The sequence below is a fragment of the Haematobia irritans genome, chromosome 5, assembly GCF_050003625.1.
Source record: "Haematobia irritans isolate KBUSLIRL chromosome 5, ASM5000362v1, whole genome shotgun sequence".
Taxonomy (NCBI): domain Eukaryota; kingdom Metazoa; phylum Arthropoda; class Insecta; order Diptera; family Muscidae; genus Haematobia; species Haematobia irritans.
Window position 1 is genome coordinate 129552463 of NC_134401.1, and position 16181 is coordinate 129568643.

The window sequence follows — 16181 nt, forward strand, 5'->3', positions numbered from 1 at the left end:
GATTTTTTTTTAAATTTTTAATTAAAAATGTATTTCAAACAATCATTTGTTAATCCAAATAAAAACTGTAAGCCAATTCAGAAAGTAATTAAAAATAGTTACCTTTTTTAATTAATAAATTAATTGAGTTTTGCAATCAACATCAATTAAATTTTTAATTGAATCAATTAAAAAATTAATTGAAATTTGCTGAAAAAAATCAATTAATTTTTAATCAAGAATTTTTTCTATGCCCAATTAAAACTGTGATTGATACTATCATTTTTGTGATTGAAGACATTTCAATTAAACAATTAATTGGATCAATTAATTTGGTGATTGAATCAGAAAAAAATTGTGTGTTTGTACACGGATGAAAAAGACTGTTTTTCATATGTTTGGCTATAAACATTATATGTTTGGAACACAAATTTTTAAACACAATATTTTTGAGTGCAAGCATATAATGTTCATAAACTAGCATAACATGTTTGGGACATATATGTTAATATGTTAGAACATATTATGTTTGGGACATAAAATGTTTGTAAATATAATATGCTTGGATGCAAACATAAATTAATTTAGAAATAGCCTATAAACATATATGTGTTTAGTAGCTTGGAGCGCTATTTAACAGGGAGCGATATTGAATTAAGTTGGTGGTTGTTGCTTGTTATTAAAAAATTAACATTTTATTTTTCCTTGGGCAATTGATCAGCTACTTCTTTGATCCTTACAAACTGTGTGGTCCGCTGTTCGAATCCCCGTCCGGCAAAAGGTAAAATTAAAATAAAAAAATCATAAAATTGAATAATTTCTTCTACAATGTTTGTATTACAGAAAAAGGTGCTAAGAACTAAAAAATCTCGTGGAAGTGAGAAAGATGTGGGGGAATATACAATTAGGCAGAAACAAAATTTTGAGCATTCAGGTCGAAAACCTATGTTGTTAGCACCTATATTACCTGTTTATTTTCATAATTCATTATGATTGTAAATATATAAATAAATAAATAAAATTTTGAGCACAATATTGTTTGGGAGAATTTTTTTTAAGCATATAATATTTTTGGGTGGAAAATGCTTCCAAACATATTATATGTTCACATAATAACATATTGTTTTTTGGAAGACAACATTATTGAATTTGGATGCAAAAATACAAAATGTTTGGAACTTAGACTACCCAAACATATATTGTTTAGACCAATATGCTTTCAAACATATTATATATTGGAAGAGATCAAACATATAAATGTTTGGGCAATACCCAAAAATGTATATGCTTGAAGCAAAATATGTTTGGGAGTATATGTTACAGAAGCGATTTTTTGTGAGGGTGTAGCAACCAGTTATTGTCTCGATTTATTATGTATATTTCGGCAACAATGTATATGTTTGCAGAGAAAACAAAATTGTTGCGACAAAAATGTTCCATGTTCACTATTCAAAAACAACATCTTTCTTCTCTGCATGTACAACATTGGCAGTTTCACGGTAAAGGGAAAGATTGATTCACAATGAAATGCGGGTGGGATTTAACGATACCCACTTGTAACTATATAAAGCAATCCAACAATCACCCTTGAATTCCATCACGAATAACTTTCACCCACAGAATGAATATGATCACCTCAACCATGTTTCAAAAGCAAACTTTTATTTTTGGACGGGAGCATTTCGGTTCGATTTTAATTCTTGAATGTTAGAGAAATTGTAAGCCCCTTGGGCGAGTCAAATTTCGACGGTGTGAATATGAGCCACAAAAGCGTAAATCAATTAGGACTCCAAAAAAATTGTATGGATAACCACAAACCCAAATGTTTATGTTTTTTGGGGATTAACTTCATTTTATTCTTGGGGTCGTTTGCATTATGAAAACAAATCCCAATATATCAAATGAAATTGAACCCAAATTTTCTTTTTTGAGGTTCGTTTCAAGTTTTCAAGTGGGCCCTATTTTCGCATTCTGCAATTTGACAATGACGGCACTTCTGTTGTTCCGAATAGCATTGTATCGCTATCTCACCTACGGCCTGGGTTTAAGATTTTCTCCTATGGATAAATTTTTATTAAAACTTCATATTCACTTCTATTCATTATTAGGGTTCATTTCTTTTAAACCAAAAGTGAAAATTGAGCCTAATTTTATTTTTGGGTCGATTTTCATGCTTCAGCTAAATTTTGTTGGCTTGGCTTCATTATGAAACGTCCCCCCTATTTGTGATTTGGGGCTTATTTTCATGCCGCCTCAAATTTTAAATGACTCACACCGACACAAACAAAATTATAAAAAAAATATTTTTCAAAACGATTGTGTAAGTACCTAACGGAATACTCACTTGCTTAACAACGAAATGAATGGGGAGTGACCCATATTTCAATGCAACTCATCATACATCATACAAGCACAAAATATATTCAAATGACTACACATTTAAATGAGAGCACTTGAAGCCGCTCACAGATACTCAATGCAAAGATATATCAACCAAAAAGAGAGAAGAACCCAAGAAATTCACCACTATTCTGGTAAACAAAGACAAAGAGAATAGACCAAGTGCAAACGTTGCGATCCCACTTTGGACGAATACAACTCATATTACCAAAAGCGGTTATTAAACGAATCGCGACAGCCAACGAATTCAGTCGAGTTAAACATCAACAGGTGTTAAAAACGTGTTGACGATAAGTGTCGGACGAAATCTTAATTTTACTGTAATTTTTGTACTAATAAAAAAAAATTAAAACAAAAACAACTAACAAAAGATAATAGAAGCCAAAACGATCTGGAAAAAGAAAAGAATAACAGAAAATATTAAGAAAATTCCAAAGGTGAAGTCAAGTTTACAAAATAAACGACAAATATAATAACCAAAATTATTTAGAGATAATCTGAGTAGATTTAATTCTCTACCAAAAAAAAAATTCAATTCTAAAAATTGGTGAATTTCTTTATTTTTGTCTTCTTTTGTGTGGAAAAAACCCAAGTGTTATTATATAGTACATCTGTGACTAGACCTGTTTTTCTAAGCAAGGATTATTATATTTTGCAGCTCTTAGGATTTAATTGAGAATCTATCTACAACGCAAATTGAATTTTTCATCGAAAAATATAATTTGAGGTAAGTTTGCAAGCAGTACACCATGAACAAAATCAATATTTACTTATATAAAAAAAAAGCAAATCAATTTTCGGAGGGGCTAAACGAACGAATTCACTAAGGAGGAAACAACGAGCGACGAACACAAAAATTATTAAGAATTTTTTTTTTATCATACGCTGGTTAGCCCTGGGTTGTGTTTTTACCTAATTTTTGTTCACCTTTTACCATTATTGTTATTGTGTAGTTATCTCTGCCCACCTATCTACCTATCTGGCTATCTTTATGCGTACCAATATACAATAATAACAACAATAGGAATACAACCAGCGATACTCGTTACTTCAACACACTAACACACACATTGAAATACCATGAATTCACCTTAGCTTTCGAGTGAAAATGTAGTCATCATATTTCATTAGTATACTGAACACTTTTAAGCCAAGAGTTGTTGTTATCATTATACTCTTGTTTTTGTATCTCACCTATGTTAGAAGAGTTGTCTCTTTTTCACCTGGACAGTGTGCCAGAAATGTTTACATGTGGTTGTATGGCGAACAGAGAGAGAGAGAGAGAGAAACGGTTTGGAGAGATCACCGTATACAGGTATTGTGCTATCACAAATGCTTCTTCTTCTTCTTGTTTGCAGACTGCTATGAAAAACAAAATTAACTCATATGTCGCTGTATACAGACTTAAGCAAGGGTCGGTCAATGAGGAGCCAGTCTGGCAGTCAGTTAGTGAGTGGTAGTAACTGGTAACCACAATCTGGTTTGTTTTACATACTCACTATAGTTCACCTCTATTGATGGCGACCATAGAAATCTCCCCCAAAGACAAAAAAGATTATGTGTGTGTGTGGTGGGGCCCGACAAACAGAGAGGGACACAAAGCCCAGACCGACACATTCTTTCGAGAAAACATTTGTTTTTTATGTGTGACCATCAATAGAAATTTATTTATTTTGTTTTGATCTGCATATGATTGGAAGTTATGAATACCACTAAAATATGTAAAAAAGAGGTTAAGAAGATGTTAAGGTGGCCAGATGTTTTGATATGTTTTGGTTTAAAGGGACGATTTCATAGATCATCACAATCATTGCGATTGCGATTACAATTTGGCCAAATATGAAAGTCGACTAAGTAGGATAGGAAAAGACATTAAGATAAGATTAAATGCAAAATATTTTTTTTATAAAAAGCCTTTAGTCCAAATGTGGGATATGGATCCTTTCTCTTTATCCAAATCACTTAGAGGCCTCTTTTGCGTTTGCAATTTTTAAGTTGTTTTATTACCAGTAAAAAGTTTGTTTTTGTTTTATCCATATCGAAAAATTTAGGTCGTATTTATTATAACGATATAACCCAAGTTCAGGCTTCCACAATCTACCCACTAGAGAACCCATATTCAATTAATTTATGTACTAACATTGTTTACATTTCAATTACCTTTGAAACAAACAAATCAATCAATTTCATCCGCATTCCCCAATTGGACGTCTCATCTGCATTCATGAGAATATTTTCCACATAAAAATTCTTGAATATTCACAATATGAGTAGAGATTCATTTTGTATTTCGTTGCCAGCTTTTGCTGTCATTCCTATTATTTCTCTTGTTTATTTGTCCCCCTTTTTTTGCTGCTTCTTGTTGGAGCATTAAGGTTTCTTATTACCTACCTACGTTCCTACAGATCTAGACGTTCAGTAGTTTATAAAATCGCTTATTCAGCAGCACTCTTTGTAGTTCGAAAAACGAAAAAAAAAACACTCAGACTGGGGGGGGCGATAGAATTCATGAATACGTCAATCTATACAGACAAAACCAATATGGGTAGGTACACCACATATGAGGTGAATGTTGTTTGGCAAATGCATAACATTATTCGCCAATTTGTACGTGATATTCCAAGTATATTTACTGTTTTTGCTATCCTCGATCATAGCTCAAAAATTTTGACCTCAGAAAAATATTTCAAAAGATGAAAAATGTCATATAAATTCATTACAAATCTCTTCCAAAATAATATGTTCCCGATCTTAAAAGCTCTTAATTTTGCTTAGAAAAAAAAGAAAATGTTTTACAGTAGAAATTAATAACACGCAAAGAAAAAAAACTTTTGGAAAATGGGTTTCGCAATGTGAAAGATGAAAAATACTTTTTGTAGGTTCATACTAGGTAGCTCTATAAGGAATCACAACGGACCAATATGGTCTAAGTGGAAATCAATTCCATTTCTACGAATTGAGTTAATCCTGTATAAATTAAGCTAACCTGCTACCTTTAGGTTAGCTTAATTTATACAGGATTAACTCAATTATTCTATTTGTTCTAAAGATTTTATCACTTCTTTTGCGTACTCAATCAGCACTTTTCGGACCATATGTCATTATCTATTTCATTCTGCACTATTTTCAATGTTCGAAGATTTGTTGTTTTCTCAACACTTGTTTGCCGACATTTCAGGCTCACTTGGACCATTCAGTCTATTGTGCGCTTCTCCCTTATCACTGAGTGCTGCTGATTCTATGTTTAGCTCAATGACAGGCATTGGCGGAGCTAGAAATTTTCTCTGGGGGGGGCTATGCCCCCCCCAGACATCCTTCAAAATTTTGTCGAAATTTCCGAAGCGATAAATTACCCCTATTGATAAAACTATACATCCTCAATTTTATTGCGGTGTTAAAGGCAATATGCAGCAAAATCAATCAAAAACAAAAAAAACTCAATCGCAAAAATTAGTTGTATTGATTAATTTTTTAATTGGCTTTGATGATTGATACTATCATTTTTTTTTTTTTTTGATTGAATACATTTCAATTAAAAACAAGTAAGTAAAGTCTAAAGTCGGGCGGAGCCGACTATATTATACCCTTCACCACTATGTAGACAAACATTTGTGTTACCATCTCAACTACTTAAAATTTGCTGGGAGCTATATAAAGGTTTGCATTTCCAGATACAAATACTTTTAATGGAAACAATTTTTTGTACTTCTACAAAAACTCTAGAATTAAAATTTAAATCGGCTAACGCCCTGGGATGATACACAATGTTAGTAAAAAATATGGGAAATATGAAGCGAGAGAAATTTTAATGCAATTGCACAAAAGAGATTTATGATTTTTCAGGCGATACATATGTATTCGAGATATAGGACAATTAGAGTAATATTTACAATTTTTGCTACTCAGCAGTGGCGATTTTACAAGGATATTGGTTAGATCTCGCCAAGATATGTGTAGGGCGACTTGGAGCCTTATTTAAAACTCATCCGTTCTGTGGAAATTTTGGCATTGCAGTGTGTAGGATATGGCTAAGATATGGGGAAATCATCACAGAATTTTGTGTAAACTGTGAGAATTTTGGCCATATTTGTATTCTCTGTGGAAACTCTCCAGTCAATTGGAGGAAAATCCCATTGAAAATGGGTCTAAAATATGAAACAGTCGACCATATTTCCCCAACTCTGGTGTACGTATATATGAAAGCTATATACAATCTGAACCGATTTTGACTAAATTTGACATGTATAGTTAGAATAATAATTCTGCTATCTATGCGAAATTTCACGTAAATGGGAGTATAACTTTGGCCCCCCTGGTCACATGAGTGCAAATCGGACGGGAGATATATATGGGAGCCATATCTAAATCTGAATCGATTTCAACCAAATTTGGCACAATTACCTATACTCCGTATACACAATTACGTACTCCTTGCGCGAAATTTGAAGCAAATCACGGCAAACCCCTGGATTTTGAAGCCATATAAGTTCAAATCGAACGAAAGATATATATGGGAGCTATATCTAAATCTGAACCGATTTGGCTGATATTTTGCAAGATTTGCGAGATTCATTAAATATTTGGATGTACGGTATTTCAAGAAAATCGGTTGATAAACACGCTAACTATGACCACATCGTAGATAATTATATATGGCAGCTATATCTAAATCTGAACTGATTTTTTCCAAAAACAATAGCAATTGTCTCTGTCTCAAGAAACGGCCCTATGCCAAATTTGAGGACGATTGGACTTAAATTGCGAGCTGTACTTTGTGCACAAAATTACATATACAGACAGACGGACGGACAGACAGACGGACATCGCTAAATCGACTCAGATTTTAATTCTTACCCGATCGGTATACTAAAAGATGGGTCTATGACCACTATTTCTTGGCGTTATATACAAATGCACAAACTTATTATACCCTGTACCACAGTAGTGGTGAAGGGCATAATTAATTAGATCAATTAATTTCATGGTTGAAGACAAAAAATATTTTATTGTGTGTGGGAGCCGGTTCCACGACACCGCTATAAATAATCAAATAGCAACTTACCATTATTTAATATAACAAAAAATAAAAGCATTGCTTTAAATATGTGTTTGAAAAATATTGTTTGTAATTTATTTTTAATTCAAGACAACAAACATATGATTTTTAAATTTTATTTAAAATGTGTGTTTTAAACCAGGACTAGAAATCATAAAGCAAAACATAAACTTAACATATTCATCGTGTATAAAAAATACTAAGAATAAAAAATTAAATAAAAGCCAAAAAATAAATTGAATATTATAAAACGTCTATCTTCGATTAGTTTTTAAAAATTCTCTGAGAACAGAATACAACGAAGCAACTGTCGAGAGCAGCGGTGCCAACTCTGTGGACTTTTCGTGATTTTGACGATTTTAGATGGTAAATTGGGCATGTGACGATTTATGATTTTAATCAACGTAGTTATAAATTGACTATTATTGAAAATGTGCGTCTCAAGTTTCCTTTTAGTGTTTTTATTTCGTGTTTTTAGTTGTAATGTAAATATCAATACTAAAAAATATGCTTAACATACTCTCTCTGCCACAATCTTAATTGGATTAAACACATCGCAAAGCTTGAATTAAAATATAAAACAACTGTAGCTTTGATTATTCTGGGGGGGGCAAGAACTATTCTGGGGGGGCTACGCCCCCCCCAGCACCCCCCTAGCTACACCAATGATGACAGGGTACTTGTCGAACGGCGTTCCACATTGCGTTGAAACCACTTAGAGAAGCTTTGAAACACTCCGAAATGTAACCATCATTACTGAGAGGGAATAGTCCTCCACGGATCCATGGTCGGTATGTTTCAAAACTTTCGAACCATTCTGACGGTGGTTACCTAACAGGTTGGCTGATAAGTCCCCGGTCTAACAAAGAAAAACACATTTTTTTTTGTCAAAATTCGTTTTTATTATTCAACATTGTTCCCTTCAAGAGCGATACAACGATTATAACGACCTTCCAATTTTTTGATACCATTTTGGTAGTATTCCTTCGGTTTTGCCTCAAAATTGGCCTCAGTTTCGGCGATTACCTCTTCATTGCAGCCAAATTTTTTCCCTGCTAGCAAATTTTTGAGGTCTGAGAACAAGAAAAAGTCGCTGGGAGCCAGATCTGAAGAATACAGGGGTGGGGAAGCAATTCGAAGCCCAATTCATAAATTTTTGCCATCGTTCTCAATAACTTGTGGCACGGTGCTTTGTCTTGGTGGAACAACACTTTTTTCTTCTTCATATGGGGCCGTTTTGCCGCGATTTCGACCTGCAAACGCTCCAATAACGCCATATAATAGTCACTGTTGATGGTTTTTCCCTTCTCAAGATAATCGATAAAAATGATTCCATGCGCATCCCAAAACACAGAGGCCATTACTTTGCCAGCGGACTTTTAAGTCTTTCCACGCTTCGGAGACGGTTCACCGGTCGCTGTCCACTCAGCCGACTGTCGATTGGACTCAGGAGTGTAGTGATGGAGCCATGTTTCATCCATTGTCACATATCGACTGAAAAACTCGGGTGTATTACGAGTTAACAGCTGCAAACACCGCTCAGAATCATCAACACGTTGTTGTTTTTGGTCAAATGTGAGCTCGCGGCACCCATTTTTCACAGAGCTTCCGCATATCCAAATATTGATGAATTATAAGACCAACACGTTCCTTTGATATATTTAAGGCCTCTGCTATCTCGATCAACTTCATTTTACGGTCATTCAAAATCATTTTGTGGATTTTTTTGATGTTTTCGTCGGTAACCACCACTTTCGGGCGTCCACTGCGTTCACCGTCCTCCGTGCTCATTTCACCACGCTTGAATTTTGCATACCAATCAATTGTTGAGATTAACTCTATGGTTGGTCCTGTCGTAATATTTCGACCTTAAAAACAAACGGTTCGATGTGGGAACTATCACAGATGTATGTCGGAAACTTGATAGGCACCGATTCCAGAACTAAGTTAAGGGTTTTAGGTATAAAGAAAATAATATCTCATCCAAATAGATACATTGATAGATTAAACAGTATACACGCACAGAAAAAACATGTTTGGACATGGTTGCCGCATCCATTTAATGCTTATTTAGAGTATGTAATTGTCGCGAAAACCATGTATTTTGTCTTTGTAAAAATAATTTTCGAGCGGAGAAAAATATATGTTGGCAATAAGCATTTAAATGGTTCTCAAATGCCGCAAACATGTTCTATTATTTAAATGATAGAATTTGAGACCATTATATGGTCAGGAAAATCATGTATCTGACCATTCAATTTTTTTACTTTTTTGCAGAGAAAAAAATATTTTTATAGTTTACGTATAGACATGTCTACAACCATTACATGACCATAAAGACCATGTACATTGTTTTCGTGACCATTTAATTTTTTAATTTTTTTGCAGCGACAAGAATTTTATAAAAACATTGAGCAGGTACACACGATTTTCATTTTGCGCGTCAGTCGTGTGTTGATTGTTTCTTGGAATGGACGGAGAATACGGAATTATTGTGTTTTGTGTTAATTTATTTATTCAGAAATGGCACGTGGTTTTATGTGAATACAAAAAAGGAAAGTGTAATTGAAAAAAATATACCTGGTTTTTGTTCTGCATTTTGATATATGATATAATTTATTTTTATTTGCAGTTACATGATGTCTGCGTTTGTACATTTGATGGTCACGAAGTAAATATGGAATGATTACTTATTGTTGAAATTGAACCAAACTAGAGTGTGTAAAAATATGTGAAGTTTGCTTGCACGACATTATAAATACAAATAAACAATGAATTAGTTTATAAATAAATAAAAACAAATAAATAAAGTTGATTTTGTATTTCTTTTCTCAAGTGGCGTCCTTTTTTCGACGACGAAAAAAGTTTTTTCATAAAAATCAAAACATTTTAGGTTGTGACCATGTTCTTTTAACTAGAAGAAAAACATTTTTGACGAATAACATAACATTTTAGATCGTGACCATTGTCTTTTAATGGAAACAAAATTCTTTTTATCAATATAATAACATTTTAGATGAGGACAATTGTATTTTTCTTAGAACCATGTTCACTGAGCCAACATGGTTGCAGGTTAAAATGTTACATGGTCGCCGCAAAAATAGCTGCTATCATATTATTTTGCTCTTCGAATATGATTGTGGCAATCATGTTTCTTCTCTGCGTGTAGGACATAAGAGAATGGTGGAAGTTTGCCAACTCCATTGAATGAAATATTCATAGGCATGACAATAATCGATCTACATCAGTATTCTATAATTAAAATTGATTCTAAAATTGTTATATGTGCATCCTTAAATTGCCAGACTCCCTTAGACTATTCAGTCCATTGTGATACGGTTAGGTTAGGTTAAAGTGACATCTTTAGAGCGCGATATTTGGTATAAATAGAATCATATGGACCCTTGTCCATACAAACTTTCTAAATGATTGTATTTCCATGTTTAACGAAATTCTGTTGTCTATCTTAATTCCGCTCTTAAAAACAAGCAAAGTTAATACCTTAAGAAATTGGTGCAAATTGCCACAGACGGACCTATCACAGGACCGATACCTGCTCCAGTTTGTCACAAGTTTTAAAAGTTAATTTATTGATTTCTAAACTCTTTGTTATGAAAATCATATGGAACCTAATCATTTACTGTAATAAAATTATCAGAATAATCTATTGTCCAATGTATTCCAAAAGATTTTTCTTGGAGCTTGTTCCAGACTGGTTAATGAGGACCTGTTTATGGGGTGGTCTCATTAAAGTGTCGCAGGACATGTCCTTCGGAATGAGTCCGTGTTATGTCCTAAAGTGTAAATTTACACCGTCAATGACAAACCCATGTTAAAGTGACCGGTCCCTCTCCTACGTCTTGGCCAGAACTGGAACTGATCCATACATACTAGGGACTGGACCTAGGGGTGATCCTTTTCCAATATGATGGTTTAGTGGTATATTCCTAAATTGTATTGGCAGCTGGCTTCATATGAACGGTTGTCTTGCTGAATACCAAGTTGGCTTTCGCAAGGGGGTTTCGACCAAGGGGGTTTTCATTTCATTCGATTAAAAGAATCTACGTAGTTTTTGTTACTTTTTCCGCAGAATTCGCCAAGATTCCGCGTAATTTTCTATTCTACAAACTCGATCAAAATGGTAGTTCCTCCAAGTTCCTAAACTTATTGCAAAAGTTATTTTTGAAAACACTTCATGTCGAATTTTGGATCAGACAAGGATGCCTTCTAAAACCTACCTTGTATTCGATTTATTTCAGCGACCTTTCCGAATGTTTGTCACATGGTGTATCGATTGCTGGCACCTCAATCAAAGTTTTAGGTTATGTATAGCGCCGGCCCGATATTTCGGACTCACTTATGGCGATTTCGATTGGCGAAAAAGGTGCAACATTCTCGAAATTGATTGCCAAATATGAAGGACATAACCATAAATTTTGGATCCTATATCCCTCGCATTATTATGAATTAATAATAACTTTGGAAAGACACTATCATTTGAGTGAAAATGTATTGACGGAAAAAGTAGTGTCACACCAGGGCAACATATTTTTTGCGAAACGAAAACGCCTTTAGACTATTCAGTCAGTGGTGAACTTCTCTGTAATCACTGAGTGCTGCCCGATTCTATGTTTTTTAGCTCAATGACAAGGATCCTTCTTTTTATAGTCCGAACGACCACGGGGAGCCACCGTGGAGCAATGGTTAGCATGCCCGCCTTGCATACACAATTTCGTGGGTTCGATTCCTGCTTCGACCGAACACAAAAAAGTTTTTCAGCGGTGGATTATCCCACCTCAGTAATGCTGGTGACATTTCTTAGGATTTCAAAGCTTCTCTGAGTGGTTTCACGCCATTCGGACTCGGCTATAAAAAGGAGGTCCCTTGTCATTGAGCTTAACATGGAATCGGGCAGCACTCAGTGATAAAAGAGAAGTTCACCAATGTGGTATTACAATGGACTGAATAGTCTAAGTGAGCATGATACATCGGGCTGCCACCTAACCGAACCTAACCATAGTCCGAACGGCGTTCCATGCACCGCTGAAAAACTGTTTGGTGTTCGGTCGAAACTGTGGTTGAACCCAAGGCCCTATGTATGCAAGGCAGTGGCTCAAAGTGTTGATGTATGCCGAAAAGTTGCAACGATTTTTTCTGAAGAAGATATTATTTCTTCCTGCCGCCTAATTATATTCTCCATTTGGAAACAGTTTCACCCTCGTTACATATCTATATGAATTAAAGTGAAACCTCTCAAACTTGGACACTCTGAAAACCGGACACCTCTAAAAAATGGACAACCATTGACACATAGTGGCTCCTTGTATTCGACTTAACATTATGACATAATTTTATAGATGAGAATTCAGCACATCTTGTAAGTACGATTATGAAGACCAGAGGTAGTCTGGTAAAAACTTTGTGCTTTTCGATCTGAAAATTCTGATCCATGTACAATCTGTAACCTAGGTGAAGTGGAAAATATATATCGCTTTGTGGGCTTATGTTCGATATTTTCAATGGAAAAAAGCATTTATAACCGATGAAATTGCATGAAGCTGCATTAAATATAAATCTCTTTTAATTTCATCTCGAACAGATTTATTATTTATTATTTTTATTTATGTTAAATTTATTGTACCCAATCAGACACACAACAAATATTTGTTATGTCTTATTATTATTTGATTAGATAATTTTGCTCTAACTAACCATTTGGTTTTATCATTTATAATTGGAATTTGTTAACAACTAATCATACAAACATACACGCATACATACAAATTGGGAGTATCTTCATTAATCGCTTCCTCTTTCTCATATCATCGAGGTTTTATTAATGATGCAGGGGCAAAGAGGGCATCCTTACCATGATTGTATAAAGAGAGAGAGCATTATATTGTATGCAATAGATTCATAAATTTCTTTTAGAGAGTCTGCATTAATCACTCCCTCATTTTCCTCTCTTTAGGCTTCTATTAATGATGCTGAAAAGTAAATCGCTCTCACATTGGGAATTAATGAGAATTTACAAATGTTATGACTCTCGTCATTGTCTTCTTCGAAACCATATTTAGATTTCAATACTACGAATCATTATCATGAATTTCCAATAAAATCAGACAATAAAATCATAAAAACGAGACAGCTTATGCGATTATTCCCTTTTTAAAAAATTCAAATTGACATTAAATTGAAAGTTGATCGTATTGATGGCTGACGTAGACCAGAAATGATTTTTACAAGTGGCGCCAATTGACAAATAAACTCTGTATGTTTCTTTGGATATTGTTTTCAGTTTTATTATTATTTTTTTTTTATCAAAATACCAATAACGTCATTTAATAATTTCTTTACGTTTTCCAAGGTAGCTGAAATAAACTTTTAAGTAATGTTTATTTTGAGATAAACCAGCATCATTGGTTGATTTCCAAAACTTTGTTTTTTTTTTCGTATTTATTTTTATATTTTAATGGCCTTGTATAAGCAAGCTGTATGTCTCAAATGTAAAATGAGGTTTCGATATTTTTATAAAAAAAATTAAACAAATGACAAACGTTCAGTAGAAAATACAAGTGTTGTTCAAAGAATTTATTTTTGAAATGAACCGCAGAAAACCCACTTATATATAAAGGGTAGTTGACACTTTGTGTTTTTTGTACGATTTTTTTTGTTCACTTGATAAGACTACGTGGAAATGGAATTTAAGTTTTGGTATCCATTTACGTTTACTCGATTTGACCACACTTGTATATTTTTTAATCCTTTCTTCCTTTCTAAATTGCCCAAATTGGAAGGTCCATCGGATTTTGGAGGAAGCCATTGGTTGGTAGACATTTTATAATTTGTGGCACTGCTTTTGAAAGTTTACGAACATATTTCATCATACAACACGATGTTCAGAAAACTTTACCTACACAGAAAAAAATATCACCAAATGTTTTCCAATTAAAAAGTTAATTGAAGTTGAAAATTTTTTCAATTAATAAATTAATTGATACAATTAACTTTTTAATCATGATAGAAACATTAAGTTAATTAAGTCAATGATTGAAAATTTTAAAATTTTTATTAAAAAATTAATTGATATAATTAACTTTTTAATCAAATTCGGAAGACTAATTCAGTTAAAAAAAGTGCTTATTTTTTAATTTTTAATTAAAAATGTATTTCAAACAATCATTTGTTAATCGAAATAAAAACTCTAAGCCAATTCAGAAAGTAATTACAAAAAGTTACCTTTTTTAATTAATAAATTAATTGAGTTTTGCAATCAACATCAATTAAATTTTTAATTGAATCAATTAAAAAATTAATTGAAATTTGCTGAAAAACTCAATTAATTTTTTAATCAAGAATTGTGTCTATGCCCAATTAAAACTGTGATTGATACTATCATTTTCGAGATTGAAGACATTTCAATTAAAAAATTAATTGGATCAATTAATTTGGTGATTGAATCAAAAAAAAATTGTTTTGTGTGTAGTGCTCGTTCTTCAATACAGCAACCAACTTTAGGATGCTAAACCATTCGTCTAACACCTGACACCTTTATTCCAGTGGCAGTTCATTTTATTGTTTACAAGCCTACAGAAGCAATTTGATCTATTGCATTCAGAATTAAAGTTATTCGCAATAGAATTGAAGCGAGATTGTGTGATTGCTTTGTATTTGGCTGGAAAATCGCAAATGGCTATCGCTACTTGATACTGCAACGCGTGTAAAAATAACGGTCATAACACCAGAAATAAAACGAAAACTGAGAGCCAAATTTGACTCTCGTACATATCATGATGACGGACGGATGCAATACGGAAAAAGTTCGACTGGAATGGGTCAGGGAGTTGCTTCGCCCAAATGGAAGTGGTCGTTACAAAATTTTGTTTTATCCTATGAGAAGCCATTCCAAATTGAGTAGTTTGTAAACAAACAAAATAATCTGGTTGGCTTGCCGAGGAGGTGAACTGAAAATATACATCTTCGATTGGTAACCAGAACTCAAGCGCCGCCCATGGTAAGAGAGTGGGCCGTCACGTACCGCTCCCACTGGTATTTTCTATTTTCTACTAGGTTACCTCCAAGATTATTTTGTAATCAAAGGTTTTACTGGTGTTAAATTTTATTAGATACACAAATCCTTTGATGACTTATGAAGATATCTAACAGGTTGGCTGATAAGTCCCCGGTCTGACACATAGATGGCGTTGCTAGTATTAAATGCATATTATTTTTATATAGTACCAACCTTCAAATGATTCGTGTCAAAATTTAACGTCTGTAAGTCAATTAGTTTGTGAGATAGAGCGTCTTTTGTGAAACAACTTTTGTTATTGTGAAAAAAAATGGAAAAAAAGGAATTTCGTATTTTGATAAAATACTGTTTTCTGAAGGGAAAAAATACGGTGGAAGCAAAAACTTGGCTTGATAATGAGTTTCCGGACTCTGCACCAGGGAAATCAACAATAATTGATTGGTATGCAAAATTCAAGTGTGGTGAAATGAGCAGCCTTAAAGATATCAAAGGAACGTGTTGGTCATATCATTCATCAATATTTGGATATGCGGAAGCTCTGTGCAAAATGGGTGCCGCGCGAGCTCACATTTGACCAAAATCAACAACGTGTTGATGATTCTGAGCGGTGTTTGCAGCTGTTTACTCGTAATACACCCGAGTTTTTCCGTCCATATGTGACAATGGATGAAACATGGCTCCATCACTACACTCCTGTGTCCAATCGACAGTCGA

The 16181-nt window shown here is 33.7% G+C and overlaps 1 protein-coding gene across 1 annotated transcript in view; it reads left to right on the forward strand.

Annotated features, from left to right (window-relative positions):
- Window positions 1-2598: 2598 nt before the first annotated feature.
- The window catches only part of Gp150 (leucine-rich repeat domain-containing glycoprotein 150), a 113649-nt gene continuing 100066 nt past the window's right edge, over window positions 2599-16181 (forward strand). The window contains exons 1-2 of the mRNA XM_075313376.1: window positions 2599-2816; window positions 3038-3106. The gene's annotated coding sequence lies outside the window, so the exon portion shown is untranslated. The remainder of the gene's footprint in view (window positions 2817-3037; window positions 3107-16181) is intronic.